The sequence below is a fragment of the Salvelinus namaycush genome, chromosome 24, assembly GCF_016432855.1.
Source record: "Salvelinus namaycush isolate Seneca chromosome 24, SaNama_1.0, whole genome shotgun sequence".
NCBI lineage: Eukaryota > Metazoa > Chordata > Actinopteri > Salmoniformes > Salmonidae > Salvelinus > Salvelinus namaycush.
In genome coordinates this window covers 14,256,251-14,272,971 of record NC_052330.1, presented here as the reverse complement: position 1 = coordinate 14,272,971, position 16,721 = coordinate 14,256,251, and the positions used below count along the sequence as shown (strand labels likewise).

The 16,721-nt window shown below is 38.9% G+C and overlaps 1 long non-coding RNA gene across 1 annotated transcript; it reads right to left on the bottom strand.

The window, feature by feature from the left end:
* Window positions 1-14,137: 14,137 nt before the first annotated feature.
* LOC120019547 lies at window positions 14,138-16,341 on the bottom strand. The gene is made up of 3 exons (XR_005472340.1): window positions 16,096-16,341; window positions 15,435-15,491; window positions 14,138-15,207 (listed from the first exon to the last, which is right to left on the bottom strand). It is a non-coding gene; the product is annotated as an uncharacterized LOC120019547 (long non-coding RNA).
* Between the last annotated feature and the right edge of the window lie 380 nt (window positions 16,342-16,721).

Here is a 16,721-nt window from a genome sequence, read left to right as displayed (position 1 = left end):
TGGGTTTACTAACATGTTAGTTCTAGTTTGTTGACTATATCGTTAATGTGGTGACAATGATGTAGGCTGTGTAGCTGTTAGTGTTTATGGTGTGAAGGTTTGGCTTGAAGAGGTTTTTGCGCCTGGACACAGTTGTGTTGTGCACTGAAGTCCACAAGCTTAGGGAAAATGTGATAGGAGGAGAGTGTGTAGATGCGAGAATGAATTATACAACTAGTAAAGTGATGATGCTGTATGTGGCTGCTATGAAAGTGAACTGTGTGTGTGGATGATCAAGGTTGTATTCATTTCACCGATTCTGTTGCAAAACGTATCTTAAACTGAACCAAACAGAATGAAACGGAGAGGGACCTACCTGAATTTGTCTAATAGAAACTCTCATATTTGGACGAATGATTACACTTCAGATCAGCTAGGTGCAGGCAAGCGAGTGCAATGCAATATTGAATGAGGCCCTGTCTGTCACCTTGATTACTCCAATTTGGCTCTTGATCTGTTATCCTATGTTGTAAACTGTCATTTGTTGGCTAAGTTGTAGCAACCTCATGATCGGTATAAGGCAAATTTGGGTATCATGTAGTAGCTAGCCTAAACCTATTGATGTTATATTGAGCTGGATGAATGGAAAATTAATAACACTCATCCAATATGCTGTAATAGAAAAGGCCTCCCTAAAAAAATTGTCCTCCCTAATTTTAAACGGAACAGACCGCACTGATATCTACAATACAATACCAGAATGTATTAGTTTGTGTTATCTGTTAGTAGCTACTGTTGTCCAGCCTTACTGTGTGTCAATGTCAGTTTAATCGAGAAAGAATACAAGGTTTGAGTTCTTAACAAAATTATAATTTTTTTTCTGCAAAAAACTAAAGGGACATGACTGACCAGCGAACCCATGTTAAACTTAATTGGTTATGGTTAGGTTAAGGTTAGGGTTAGGGTTAAGGTTATGTTATGTTATATCATGCCAGTCACAATGTCCCTTTTTTATTTTCTGCAACCATAACCATTTAACTATAGACAATTATATGATTAAATAACCATCTATTAATAACATTTTAAAATTAAAACACTTTTTGTGTTCCAAACAAAAAGTTTGGAAAACCTGAGGTTTGAAAGTAGTCTGAGGACAGAAATGTAATGACCTCAATCTTTCTACAATATGCTCTGTAACAACATGCTATTGCAATAAGTTATGCAAACTAGTACTGCTACATTCTAACATATAAACCTGCTTAATCATTCTCAGAGTAGGAAAGAGCAGGGAAAATGTCTGATGCAACATCTCTGAAATGTTTACCAAAAGTATCTCCCATAATGTTCCAGGATGTCTGCCTTCATGCCTTCAGCTTCTTGACCACAGTCATGTGATAGGGGAATTTCCTGTTAGCTGGCAAGCACACAAGAAAGGGCACACTCACAACAAGTCATGTGATTGGAGGTGAGCTGTTTGTGAATGTGCTTTGTGGAAAACACCCTAACAATTACTCAGCACATTTAATTGCTTAATGTAACAAAGCATCCATTATGGACGTTTACACTACCCCTCTATTTGGGCATCAAAACTGCTTTCGTCAGTATGACTAGACCAGTTTCTCCCCATGCCACACAATTGGCAAAGGATTGCTATCACTTTTAGCATCACTTAACCCATATTAACCATAGAGTACACACTGTCCTTTATTTAGCCTTGCTCCAGGTCTCTGACTGGAAAGCTTTGTTATGAAACTCTGGGAACTTTGACTAGGGCCATTAGAAAAGTGCCATAATGGCACCATCAGATCAGTCACAATCTTACTCTTTTGTTCTTTAGGAATGAATTTTCTTTCATGTCTATGTTTCATAAACCGCCGGCTGTGTTGAGGACATAAATAGCACAATGTAAAACCACAGTCTAGTAGCAGTCTACTCTTCCAAATCACTAGACGCACTGATGAGTGGGTGTGTGACGAACATGCCTTCTTTCATTGCAACAGAAATAAAAGTCTTTGTTCATATTTGGTATTTTGTATCCCCATTAGCTGTTGCAGAAGCAGCAGCTACTCTTCCTGGGGTCCACACAAAACATGATACGTGACAAAATGCATAATACTAATAGACAAGAACAGTCACAAAATTTAAAATAAGAACAATACAACTAAAAAAGTCCTGTACTGCATACACCATATTCATATACAGCATATACAGGTAACTGACAAAATAAAGGAAACACCAACATAGTGTCTTAATAGGGCATTGGGCCACCATGAACATGAACAGATTCAATGCCCCTTGGCATAGATTCTACAAGTGTCTGGAACTCTGTCGCAGGGAGGCCACATCATTTTACCATGAGAAATGTTATCATTTGGTGTTTTGTTGATGGTGGTGGAAAATGCTGTCTTGGCACCGCTCCAGAATCTCCCATAAGTGTTCAATTGAGTTGAGATCTGGTCACTGAGATGGCCATGGCATATAGTTTTCATGCTCATCAAACCATTCAGTGACCACTCGTGCCCTGTGGATGGTGGCATTGTCATCCTATGGGGGAATAGCCATGGTAGCCAAAATAATGGCCTGTCCAGCATTTTCATACATGACCCTAAGCATGATCGGATGTTAATTTCTTAATCAACTCAGGAACCACACCTGTGTAGAAGCACCTGCTTTCAATATACTTTGTATCCCTCATTCACTCAAGTGTTTACATTATTTTGGCAGTTACCTGTACATACAGGTTTTTAGGTCATACAAGGTCAGTGGCGTCGTGCCGGGAGGTTTTGCCTCACTTGTTTTTTTAAGATAACTTTGCTACTTGCCTGAGTGATCCGAGTTGGAATTGAGTTCCATTCAACCATCGATTGATACAACACGGTGCGTTGATTTGAGTACGTTCTGGATTTGGGGACTGTGAAGAGTCCCCTGGTGGCAAGTCTGGTGGGGTAAGTGTTGGTTTTAGAGCTGTATGTAAGTTGATTATACAAACAATTTGGAATTTTCAACACATTGATGTTACTTACAAGAAATAATGCAGTCAATCTCTCCTCTACTTTGAGTCAGGTGGGACTGACATGTTGTTGACCTTAGCCCTCTGTGTACAGTGAAGGGAAAGACATGCTGTTGACCTTAGCCCTCTGTGTACAGTGAAGGGAAAGACATGCTGTTCTGGGTTTTCTTAGGTCCTTTTTGCAGCTCCTAGCCATATAACCAGGCAATAGTCAAGATGTGACAAAAGCAGAGGCTGCAGGACTTGTTTGGTCGAATGTTATGTTAAAAATGCAGAGCACCTCTATCACAGACATACTTCTCCACATCTTTACAACAATATAATCAATACACCTTGACTATGACAGTTTACAATCTAAGGTATCAACAAGAAGTTTAGTATCCTCTACTTGCTCAACAGCCACATTTTTCATTACCATATTCAGCTGAGGTCCAGTACTTAGGGAATAATTTGTACCAAATACAATGCTTTTGGGTTTTATTTATGACCAGGACTAGTTTATTCCTAGCAACCCATTCTACAACTGACTGCAACGTTTTGTTTAGGGCTGCAGAGATTTCACTAGCTTGGGATGCTGACATGTACAGTGCCTTCAGAAAGCTGAAATGTCTTGAGTCCAAAAATATTAAACCCCTTTGTTATGGCTAGCCTAAATAAGTGCAGGAGTAAAAATGTGCTTAACAAATCACATAATAAGTTGCATGGACTCATTCTGTGTTCAATAATAGTGATTGACATGATTTTTGAATGACTACTCCATCTCGGTACCGCACACATACAATTATCTGTAAGGTCCTTCAATCAAGTAGTGAATTTCAAGCACAGATTCAACCACAAAGACCAGGGAGGTTTTTCAATGCCGCGCAAAGAAGGGAACCGATTGGTAGATATGTTAAAATAAAAAAGCAGATGTTGAATATCCCTTTAAGCATGATGAAGTTATTCATTAGGCTTTAGATGGTGTATCAATAAATCCAGTCACTAAAAAGATACAGGTGTCCTTCCTAACTCAGTTGCCGGAGAGGAAGGAAACTGCTCAGGGATTTCACCATGAGGCCAATGGTGATTTTAAAATAGTGAAAGGATAAAACTGAGGATGGATCAACAACATTGTATTTACTCCACAGTACTAACCTAATTGACTGAGTGAAAAGAAGGAAGCCTACACCGAATAAAAATATTCCAAAACATGCATCCTGTTTGCAACAACGCACTTAAGTAATACTGCAAAAAATGTGGCAAAGAAATTAACCTTTTGTCCTGAATACAAAGCGTTATATTTGTGGCAAATCCAACACAACACATCACTGAGTACCACTGTTCATATTTCAAACATGGACGTGGCTGCATCATGTTATGGGTATGCTTGTCATCGGCAAAGACTAGGGAGTTTTTTGGGGGGGTATTAAAAAAAATGGAATACAGCTAAGCACAGGCAAAATCCTAGAGGAAAACCTGGTTCAGTCTTCTTTCCAACAGACACTGAGGAGACACATTCACCTTTCAGCAGGACAATAACCTAAAACAGAAGGCCAAAAGTACACTAAAGTTTCTTACCAAGACGACATTGAATGTTCCTGGGTGGCCTAGTTAAAGTTTTGACTTAAATCGGTTTGAAAATCTATGGCAAGACTTGAAAATGCATTCCAGCAATGATCAACAACCAACTTGACAGAGCTTTAAGATGAAAAAAAAAGAATAATGGGCAAATATTGTACAATCCAGGTATGCAAAGCTCTTAGACTTACCCAGAAAGAATCACAGCTGTAATCACTGCCAAAGGTGTTTCTAACATGAATTCTTTCAGGGGGGTGAATACTTATCTAATCAAGATATATTAGTGTTTTATTTTTCATAAATGTTTCATGTTAAAAAATTTCTTCCACTTTGACACTAGAGTATTTTGTGTAGATCGTTGACCAAAAATTACAATTAAATCCATTTTAATCCCACTTTGTAACACAAAAAAATGTGGAAAAAGTAAAGGGGTGTGAATACGTTCTGAAGGCACTCTATAGTGTTGAAACATCTGCATACATAGACACACAGGCTTTGTTTAAGGCCAGTGGTAGATCATTAATGAGGAAACAGTAAAGGGCCAAGATAGCTCCCTTTTGGAATACCACGCTTGACATGTTTTACGTCAGAGAAGCTCCCATTAAAGAAAACCCTCTGTGTTCTAATAGATAGATAGCTCTCTATCCAAGATATGGCAGATGTTGTAAAGCCATAACACATGTGTTTTTCCAATAACAAATGACAGTCAATAATATCAAAGGCTGCACTGAAATCTACAATAAAGCTCCCACAGTCTTATTATTACCAATGTCTTTCAGCCAGTCATCAGTCATTTGTGTCAGTGCAGTACATGTTTCACCTGATGTGAACATAGACTTTATTTCTTTACTTACTACTTTTATGATCCCTTTTAATTGTTTTTAGTATATCGCGGCAACTTAACATATTCAAAATACAACAAATAGTTTACATCACACTTTACAATTTTGGGAAACAAAGGTTAACAAGGTTTTGTTTGCCATCAGTATTTTCTAGAACTCGTAATAAATGGTGATGTTTCAAAAACAAGTAAAGTACACAAAATATTGTATGTTATAGGTAATTTTTGAGCTTTAACTTTATAAATCATGAAGGGAGATACATTTGTAAAATAAAGAAATAAATAAGACCAAGAAAGTTAATCAAATGTGTTTGTCCCAAAAGCATTTGACAGAGATGTAGCCTACTTGATCCATCATACATGTTAATTGACAGGGGCAGTATTGACGCAATGGGAGTCCAGTATAGTGTTAGTCCTTACTGTTCTGTGCTGCCCTCTGCTGCTGAGCAAAGGAACTTCTAAAGAGATTACAGTATGACCCTGAAGCAAAGTGGTCCATAAAATAGTTACCTACATTTATATTATGAAACACAAATCAAAGTGACACTGAATATATTAAATCGTGATATTTTATTATAATTTTCAATGTCAATGCTACAGTACTTACATTTTCTGTTGTCATTCAGAATGTTATGTTACAAAGAGTAAATAGACAGGCCTACATTCTCACTTCAAGTACCCAAACAAACCTCAAGGTTAACTTTAAGGCCCACCCCCATTCCCTAACAGAAATATGAGAACATTTCCAATTTCCATGATTTAAGAAAAAACATTGACATTTCAAAGACAGAGACAAAGTAGATGAAGTCAATAGTGCAGTGAAGTACTGAACATTGTTGAACAGAAAGTAGACCTAGAGGTTGAATGAGGAATTGCAGCCTAGATGGCACAGCACTGGATATCTTAAAAATCCTTCTTTAACCTGTCTCAAAGGATAGGGGTGCCCTTTGATATTTTAAGTAGAAATTGTGCACAAATATTGCATTTTAAAACCTGTTATATTAAAATAAGTGCCCTTAAATATAGACCACATAGAGAATTCCATAAATCAGAATTATCTAAATAGGCGTGCCAAATTTCAGCATTGTAACATCTCCCTTTGTCTCAGGTCAGTGTGACAGCCATCTGCACTGATCTGACGTGAGATAATGATGGACATGTCAAAATGCTGATATATAGAATTATGTTATTTGTTAAAAAAATATATAATACAAATAATATAAATAAATACAATTTAATTTGACCGACACACAGACACAGGTCACTGACAGACAGGCAAAAGAATCACATATGACTTAACAATCCTTCTCCTGATGTGGTTTGAGGTGCATTGTGTGCATGTGGTTGGCACTGTCTGACTTACCCGCCTAATGTATTCTGCTTTCTTCATCGCCGTTATCATCTCACTCAACCCTTGGGAGTGAGAGAATGCATCAAATGTAAGGATGCTTTCCATCACATGGAACCAATTTAATAATAATAAACATAGCATATCTGAGAAGACTTGTTATACTACAAGCCTAGCTATTTCAGAAAGACGTGAATATCTCTTACCATCCCCAAGGAGGTGCTGGATGCTGGAGAGGTACTGTTGTTGCACATCCGGAGGGGCCAAAGGTATCTGGTGGAGCACAGACCACAGATATGGCATGCATACACCACCCCACATTGCACATTTAGGGGCGGTTTTCTGGACACAGCTTAAACTAATCCCTGAAATAAAAGCATTTTCAATAGAGATTCTCCATTGAGTTTGCTTTCTAGTCCAGGACTAGGCTTAATATGTAACTAGGAATTGAAGCTGCCCCATAGGGTACAAGACATTAAAGCTTAATGGCTTACCATTCAATTCTTGCTGACAGAATTGTCCATGTATAAGTAGCCACCAATGATATTGAGCTGAACACGGTATAAAACAATCAACATACAGGTACTGTACACAGCCACGACACTTCGGGTGAAACCTGGGGGAATGGGAAAAGAGGAGTGATTGCCATATGACAGATAGCAGTACATCAAGTGATTAAATCACTTTAGTTATTGATTCAAATGAATTCATGTTGAAGAATAATAACACTGATAATCTTCAGGTCCTCCCATATTTCAAGTTTATTTGCTGGTCTAGAAGAGAAACAGGTGATGTCATTAATAAACTAATAATTTTGCTGAGCTATCAAGTCATGACCACGTACTTGTACTTCAGCAGTGCTGTGAGGCTGAGTTCAGATGATGTAAAATGGCTTCTCTTAAGGTAGCGAGCATTGACAACACTGTAAATAAAAACATCAACAGGGTTTCAAACTGCACAAATATGAATATGAATCATCAACACAGCAGTATCGCAATCATTTGACATAACGAGTGTTGCAGGAGATTTCAGGGACTGTTACTGTTAATAGACTAAAGGTGAGATGACTATCTGTAGCCTACCTGTCATGTTGCACGTTCTCTGGTTACTCTCGAAGAGGAACTGACGTCGGGTTTGAGCGATATACTCTGTTGCCTCACGCTCCTGTATATTTACCAAGGAAGTACACACCTGGAACAGGTAGGCAGGATGTAGCTAGCTAGAATGACTGCACCAACATTTGCTAACGTTACGGTCATCAGCTAGTTAGATTTATTCGGATTATATTTCATGCAATTTATTTTATAACTATTTAGATATAACTTAGCTTCATAAATGCATAATAGTCATAGTTGACATAAAATACATCTGATCAAACCCAGACCCACAGGTAAACATTCCTGGCTAGCAGATGGCTAACAGTTAATTAAAACTAGTTAACGTTAGCTTAAATCCGACAAAAGTCCCTTCGAAAATCAATTTCATTTTGTGGCGTTTCAGGAAATTCCAATTAGACGAAAACATTCTTGAGACGATTGCAGATTTATAAAATACAATAAATAAAGCACCCAAGTGTGTTATTTTCCACAGCGCACATGACACGAAATTGATGGATAGGTGTGACTGGGAGAGGCATACTGTATGGTCTATGTGGACACGCCTGGTGCCCAAATTGGTGACGTGTTTCGCTCAGCGAGTCTAGTGGAGACGAACGGATCAGTCAGTTGTCTTGATGAGCCCTTCTCAGCTAGCTACTGTACTTACATATATATTTTTTAGCTAGTGTAATTTGTGTTTGTGGCTAGAAACTTCATCTACAATTTGAAACTTGTCTGCCAAAGTTGGAACTTGGGAGATTTTCAGAATCATTCAGTCATCTTCAGTCATCATACAAAAAATATAGACGTGAATGCCGCAGTAGTAGACCTACATTTTAAACTGAATAATAAATACATAAAAATGACTGGTCAATTGTGTGTCAGGGCGGTGCCCAAGAGGCAAAAAATAGTATAAAATAAATAATAAAAATTATCCACCCACAGGAGCCCGCTCTAAATGTTCAAAATACACCAGAGAGCATAATTTAGCCATAGAGGATCAACAGGTTATAAAAAATAAATGTGGATTACGTTATCACAAGCACATACAGGTAGGCTATCTGTCAAAATTAAGGAAACACCAACATAAAGTGTTTTAGGGTGCTGCGCCACCACGAGCAGTCAGAACAGATTCAATGCACCTTGGCATAGATTCTACAAGTGGATTTAAACCATTGCATCAAAATGCACCCTACACCATAACATATACTTTGTATCACTTGTTTACTCAAGTGTTTTCTTTATTTTGGCAGTTATCGGTATGCATACAGTCGGGGATGCCGCAGTACAGTTTGTTGCTTTGTGGCCATAGATATAATCCGATTATAAACTATATCGATTATATATATATATATATGGTTGGTTGCGCTGTCAATTTGCCTTTTGCAGATTTCAAAATACAATCGCTGGAAGAATGCACGGTTTGGAAAGAGAAGACTAATCTGTCTGTTGAACCAGTATATAAAAACATTCCTCAACAACTCCCAATTTGTTGCTAACAGTAGCACTGTTTATTTACCAAGCCACGACTAGTGCATCGGCCATCACCTTGAGTAGCCTATGGCTTCATCGTTTGGTGAGTCAGTGTGCCAATGGAAATTGTATTTAGTAGCCTACTTTGTAGCCTATAATATACTGTTTATATATTTCGTGTTTATATTGCACAATATGTGTGTCGCTTCATTGGCACGGCTTGTTTGTTTGAATTCAAGACCAGATCTACATTTGTTAGTAGCCACTCATTTCGGTCATTTGTGTGCCATTAAAAAAGTATCAGCTAATGTATTCTGTCATACAAATTACGTAGAATTGAATGAAATGCGTTTTTAAAAGGCTGGGTGCCTATGATTTCTTAATCCGGTCCCTGCCAACAATGCAAAGAGAAATAATAACACGAGGAATAAATACACAATGAGTAACGATCATTTGGCAATATACACGTGGTACCAGTACCGAGGCAAAGTGCAGGGGTACGGGGTAATTGAGGTAGATATGTACAAGTAAGTGGTGACCAATTACAAGTTTTCTCCCTCGCCCATCAAAATGAACATCACTTTATTTGTTGTTGCCGACTGACTGAACCGAATACATTCGTCTCCTCACTACTCTTTAAAAAATAATAAACAATGTTGTAATTGTATTATTATTATTAACAACAAATCAACACAAGTACATGGGGGAACACAAGTGTATATATATACACAAACGACAATTGGGCTAGGGGGTACAATATCACATTACACAAGTGTAACGGATGTGAAATGGCTAGCTAGTTAGCGGGTACGCGCTAGTAGCGTTTCAATCAGTTACGTCACTTAGCTCTGAAACCTAGATGTAGTGTTGCCCCTTGCTCTGCAAGGGCCGCGGCCTTTGTGGCGCGATGGGTAACGATGCTTCGTGGGCGACCGTTGTTGATGTGTGCAGAAGGTCCCTGGTTCGAGCCCGGGTCGGGGCGAGGGGATGGTCTAAAGTTATACTGTTACTTTGATGCTGTTGACCCGGATCACTGGTTGCTGCGGGGGAAAAAAGGAAGAGGTTGAAAGGGGGGTGAGTGTAACGGATGTGAAATGGCTAGCTAGTTAGCGGGTACGCGCTAGTAGCGTTTCAATCAGTTATGTCACTTAGCTCTGAAACCTAGATGTAGTGTTGCCCCTTGCTCTGCAAGGGCCGCGGCTTTTGTGGAGCGATGGGTAACGACGCTTCGTGGGTGTCAGTTGTTGATGTGTGCAGAGGGTCCCTGGTTCGCGCCCGGGTCGGGGCGAGGGGACGTACTAAAGTTATACTGTTACACAAGGTCCTTATGGGACATACACACATTATAATTCTAACAGCTTTTTTGTTGGTAGAGTATTTAATTGTCTTAAAATAGTTCAATTTATTTTTTGTTTTGTTTGTACATTTACATTTGTGAATATGAAATTTGACCAAAAGAATAATGAAATTAATTTCATCAAATTATTTCTTTCATAAGTAAAGAATCCAAGCAGCACATCTCTCCATAATAGTGTAAAATCTTCATAAATGTGTTCAATTATAAATCTACTGATGTCTTGCCACAAATTCCTTACATGAATACAATGCCAAAAAAAGGTGCAACACTGTTTCTGGGTGGTCATTACAAAAGCTACAATTTTGAATTTGTTTTTTTAAACTTCTTCATATAGTGGTTGGCAGTATAATATTTATGAATAATTTAAAAAGAAACTTCCTTAATTGTGTTAAGTAGGTATGTGGCAACATCCAAACATTTTTCCAACAGATATTATCAATAAAACCATTCCAGTAAGTTTCCTGTTCAAACAAGGCTCGTATAGCTCTATTGTTGTTGAATGGACTAAAACAAAAACACATTTTTCCTACTGATGAGTCAACAGGGTTAATTGTAGGTATGTTCAGAGGGTCAGGGCCCTCTTTCAGAAAGCGGGTTTTGTGAAAACTCAGAGTTAGTTGACTCAGAGTTGAAGGAAACTCTGGGTTTTCGGTTTCACAAAGCCAGTTCAGTTTAACTCTGAGTCAGTTACTATGGCAACATACTCTGTGAAGCTAACCTGCTTGCTGGCAGGTTTTCAACTAGCCCTGAGTTTCTCCTCTTTAGCTGAAGCCTGCAGATTTAAGAAGGTGTCAGACATGGCGTGTCCTTTTCTTGAAGAGCCAGTTGAAATTGAAGCACAAATACTCCACAGAAATCTCAGTTGGGAGAGGGTGATCAGACCCCACTTGGATGTTTTATCATTCCCTGATTATGTTTGTGCAGAAAAACAGAAATGTTCAATCGATCATTCATCTGAACAATATTCTCAGCCCTCATATCGTTCATATGACACATCATGGACATGCTCTGTCTGGAATAAATTAATTTGTTGCACTTCGTTTTTTTGCCAACGGGAGTTTTCTATAACATTGGTAACGATGAGCATATTTCCAAGGCAACCGTCTGTTGGGCCGTCAGAAATGTGACTTGCACTGAAACGTTTACTGTACACTTTTGTGGCGTTCCCAAGTCACAGACTCACAAGAATGCCACAGAATTACAGGTATCATACTAAGCAATAATTAATGTATTTAGTATGAAGCACTAAATCAGTTAATTTGATATATTTAGGGTTTCCAGGTGTGATTGGCTGCATAGATGGCACTCGTATTCCTATCACAGCGCCTTCAGTAAATGAAGGAGATTATGTGAATAGGAAGTCTTTCCACAGCATTAATGTGCAGGTAGGCCTAAATAGTAGCCTTTAGCATTCCAAATAAAAGATACTTCACAATACAGCCTCAGCTAATTACTGTTCTGCACTGTGAAGATCATATGTGATGCAGCCCACATCAGCAACGTCAAAGCAAAGTGGCCTGGGTCTGTGCATGACTCATTAATTTTTCATGAGTGTACACTGTGCTCTAGATTTGCCCGTGGGGAGTTTATACAGTTGAAGTCAGAAGCTTACATACACATAGGTTGGCGTCATTAAAACTCATTTTTCAACCACTCCACAAATTTCTTGTTAACAAACTATAGTTTTGGCAAGTTGTTTAGGACATCTACTTGGTGCATGACACAAGTCATTTTCCCAACAATTGTTTACAGACAGATTATTTCACAATTCCCATGGGTCAGAAGTTTACATACACTAAGTTGACTGTGCCTTTAAACAGCGTGGAAAATTGTCATGCTTTAGAAGCTTCTGATAGGCTAATTGACATAATTTGAGTCAATTGGAGGTGTACCTGTGGATGTATTTCAAGGCCTACCTTCAAACTCTGCCTCTTTGCTTGACATCATGGGAAAAATCAAAAGAAATCAGCCAAGACCTCAGATGTTTTTTTTTTGAGACCTCCACAAGTCTGGTTCATCCTTGGGAGCAATTTCCAAATGCCTGACGGTACCATGTTCATCTGTACAAACAATAGTACACAAGTATAAAAACCATGGGACCACGCATTACCGCTCAGGAAGGAGACACATTCTGTCTCCTAGAGATTAATGTACTTTGGGGCTAAAAGTGCAACTCAATCCCAGAAAAACAGCAAAGGACCTTGTGAAGATGCTGGAGGTAACAGGTACAAAGGTATCTATATCCACAGTAAAACAAGTCCTATATCGACATAACCTGAAAGGCCGCTCAGCAAGGAAGAAGCCACTGCTCCAAAACTGCCATAAAAAAGCCAGACTACGGTTTGCAACTGCACATGAGAACAAAGATCGTACTTTTTGGAGAAATGTCCTCTGGTCTGGTGAAACAAAACTAGAACTGTTTGGTCATCGTTATGTTTGGAGGAAAAAGGGGGAGGCTTGCAAGTCGAAGAACACCATCCCAACCGTGAAGCACGGAGGTGGCAGCATCATGTTGTGGGGGTGTTTTGCTGCAGGAGGGACTGGTGCACTTCACAAAATAGATGGTACCATGGGGAAGGAAAGTTGTGGGTATATTGAAGCAACATCTCAAGACATCAGTCAGGAAGTTAACGCTTAGTCGCAAATGGGTCTTCCAACTGGACAATGACCCCAAGCATACTTCCAAAGTGGTGGCAAAATAGCTTAAGGACAACAAAGTCAAGGTATTGGAGGGGCCATCACAAAGCCCGGACCCCTCTATCCTATAGAAAATTTGTGGGCAGAACTGAAAAAACGTGTGCAAGCAAGGAGGCCTACAAACCTGACTCCGTTATACCAGCTCTGTCAGGAGGAATGAGCCAAAATTCACCCAACATATTGTGGGAAGCTTGTGTGGAAGGCTACCCAAAACATCTGACCCAAGTTAAACAATACTACCAAATACTAATTGAGTGTATGTAAACATCCAACTTCAATTGTACATACATATAGCTATATCCTATTATAATCAATATTTTGTTTTCTCCTATTGCAGCTGAACATTTAAACTGTAGCCTCGTATTATAGGAGAGTTCAATGGTAACCTGCTCGGTGACAAAGGGTACCCCTCCCAGCCCCATTTGCTGACCCCTTACCCTGATCCTGGGCACGGCCCGCAGCAACGTTATAACTTGGCTCACTGCAGGACACGATCCAGGGTAGAGATGACCATTGGGATGCTCAAGGTCCAGTTCCAGTGCCTTCGTAGGCTCAGGGTCACCCCAGAAATGGCATGTGTGATTCTCCACAACATTGCCACAATTAGAGGAGAACAATGTCCTACTCAACCAGTGAACGATCATGACATCACCCCGCTGACGCACAAGATGGAAGAGGAGTCAGACACAATATGCTACCATCATTTCTGATTGACCCATCACCTCCCCAGTGTTAAATAAAGACAATATGCCTTTATTTTTATGAAGTCTTCTTTATTTCCTGCAAGTACAAATGCAGTGCAGTAGTTTAATACTTATGTTGTTCAAACAAGTAAAATCATCCACCTGTGGGCACCTCACCCACCTTTAACTGATGTTCCAGCAGTTGTATTTCTATCTTTTGCATCTGCAGCCTTGTGGTCAATTTCTAAATTACATTTTTCAATTTGGTTCTTTAAGTACACATTGTACAGCTTTTTCACAGGGAGCTATAGGAACACTAAAAATGACATTGAATTTCACTGCCAGGTCAACTTAGTTTCATTGTATGTAATGGGCCAATGTTGAACAGAATCTTACTGAGGTAAGTTGTGCTGTGTAGGTGTAATTTCCAGCATTGCTGTTAGAGAAAAAGGTGCAAGTTTTATTATGGTACAACACTATCATCAACTGTTAAATGTTATTTTTAAGGTGTGAACCTCAATAGGCCTCTCTGTATCTTCCCTCTCTGTGGCAGCTGACAAGGTGTCTTCATCATCATCCTCCTGTAATGAAAAGTAACAATTTGTGTTCTACTCTAACCCATTATGAAAAATCAGTGGAGTATTAAGAGTACTTACAACTGCATGGAGGTCTGTTATGGCAGAAGGCTCCAGACAGATTCTACCATCAGTAACTGGTAGAATATTAAGATTAGACAGTTCAATTATAACTTTACCCAGAAAAGTGCCCCACATAATTTGAATTTTGGTTTTACAACAGTGTGTAGGCCACATTACAATTTTTTCAAATATATAATTTTGAGTCACCTTAAAATAGATCTGAAGGACAACTAAGAATCTGAAAAAGTAACATAAGTCAATTACAAATAATTGTACAAAGTTGTGTCTAAGATGGATGGGTGGGCATCACTGAGGAAACACTGGCAAAAGGATGAATGTACATATCATTAATGTGAATAACTAAACTCTTATGTAGGCCCTTGTGTCCTGGGGGGTGGCTGGGTCAGATGAGCTCCTCCAAAGATACCTTCATCAATAGGTCACCCACTGTTTTGACTGAGGGTCATCTCTTCAGCCTCTGTGAGTGGTGGTGGACCCTCACCTGTTTTTCAGCCCTCAGCCTTTTTCTATTGGTTATAATTGTAAGCACAAATTCAGAGACATGTACAAAGGAATTTAGGTGTAACTTTCAAATACGGGCAGTGTTGGGATGGCTGAAAAACACTTTTTTGCTTAGAAAATGTCACTAACTACTTAAATATATTATAGGTTGAATGTAGCCACTGAATGCTGTTTAATTAGGTAGGGTAGGCTAAACAACATCACAATTGCTTGTAATGAAATTATATCTTACCTGTTTAAAGTATATTTTTATATTTCATCTTCAGTGGCTGCCAAGTAGGTTTTGTGCCTGTTGGGTTGGACATGCATTAATATTAAACACGCGCACGCATGCACACACACATTTATATTATATAAAATGTTGAATAAGTGGAACACTCGAGATAACTTCTTTAAATTAATACTCAAGCATTGACTCGGTCAGCAATTTTCTGCCACGCCAACTCACGTTCTTTTGCTGCTGCTACTGCATTGCTTTTTTTCTTAAATATATGCTCATATTCTGCATACGCATTCATTAATATGTCTAACTCCACTGGACAAGTAGGAGGTTCGAGCCCTTTTCTCCCGTTGCCATGATGAATCATGTTATCTGCGTTCCATTGATGAGGGCTTTTTATCTCCTCATGCACGTGTTTAACTCAGGGTTAACTTAACCAAGAGTTGATTGAACTAATTGTTATCACCTGCTCTGAAACCGAAAACTCTTGAGTTTGACAGCTCAGAGTTAGTCAACCCAGAGTTCAGGTTTAAACTCAGTTTGTTAAACCTGCTTTCTGAAACAGGGCCCGGGTCTTGACACGTTCCTCAATAATCAAGCAACACCTGAGGGAATGGCATCTAAAACAATTGCAAAATTCCACACTTGACACTCAGCTGCGCGATATACTTACACACGTAATCAATTTGGGCACCAGGTGTGTCCGTATAGCCAAAGACAGAAGGTCTTAACACCGCGAAACTTCCCGGGATCTTACTTATTCATTTTCTCGAAATCTAAAGGAACAACCTAGATTTGAGCCAATGTCGTATGTAGTTGAACTTGTTATGACTCCAACCCTGTGAGAGTCACAAACTGACACGTTTTCATTTTCGTCAAAAACAAGTTTATATAGAAGGAGTGCCTCTGAGTTGACGACCGGCATATGCGCAGTACGGCGCGAGACGACCCGATAACGTGTTTCTACGTATGAGTTTTGCTAGCCAACGTCGCTTACAAGTAATTTATTTATTTAAATTTTTGGGGATGTTGTTATTTGTCTTTTTTAAATTTATTTTTATTAACAACAAATCAATACAGCAAGTACATAAGGGAACACAAGTATATATAGATTATATATAATGGGCAATCGAGCTAGGGGGTACAATATCACATTACAATTACACAAGGACCTTAAGGGACATACATACACTTACAATTCTAACAGCTTTTTTGTTAGTAGAGTATTTAATAGTCTTAAAATACAGTTCAATTTATTTTTGTAGGGTAAGAAAATGTTTTTTTGTTAGTAAATTTACA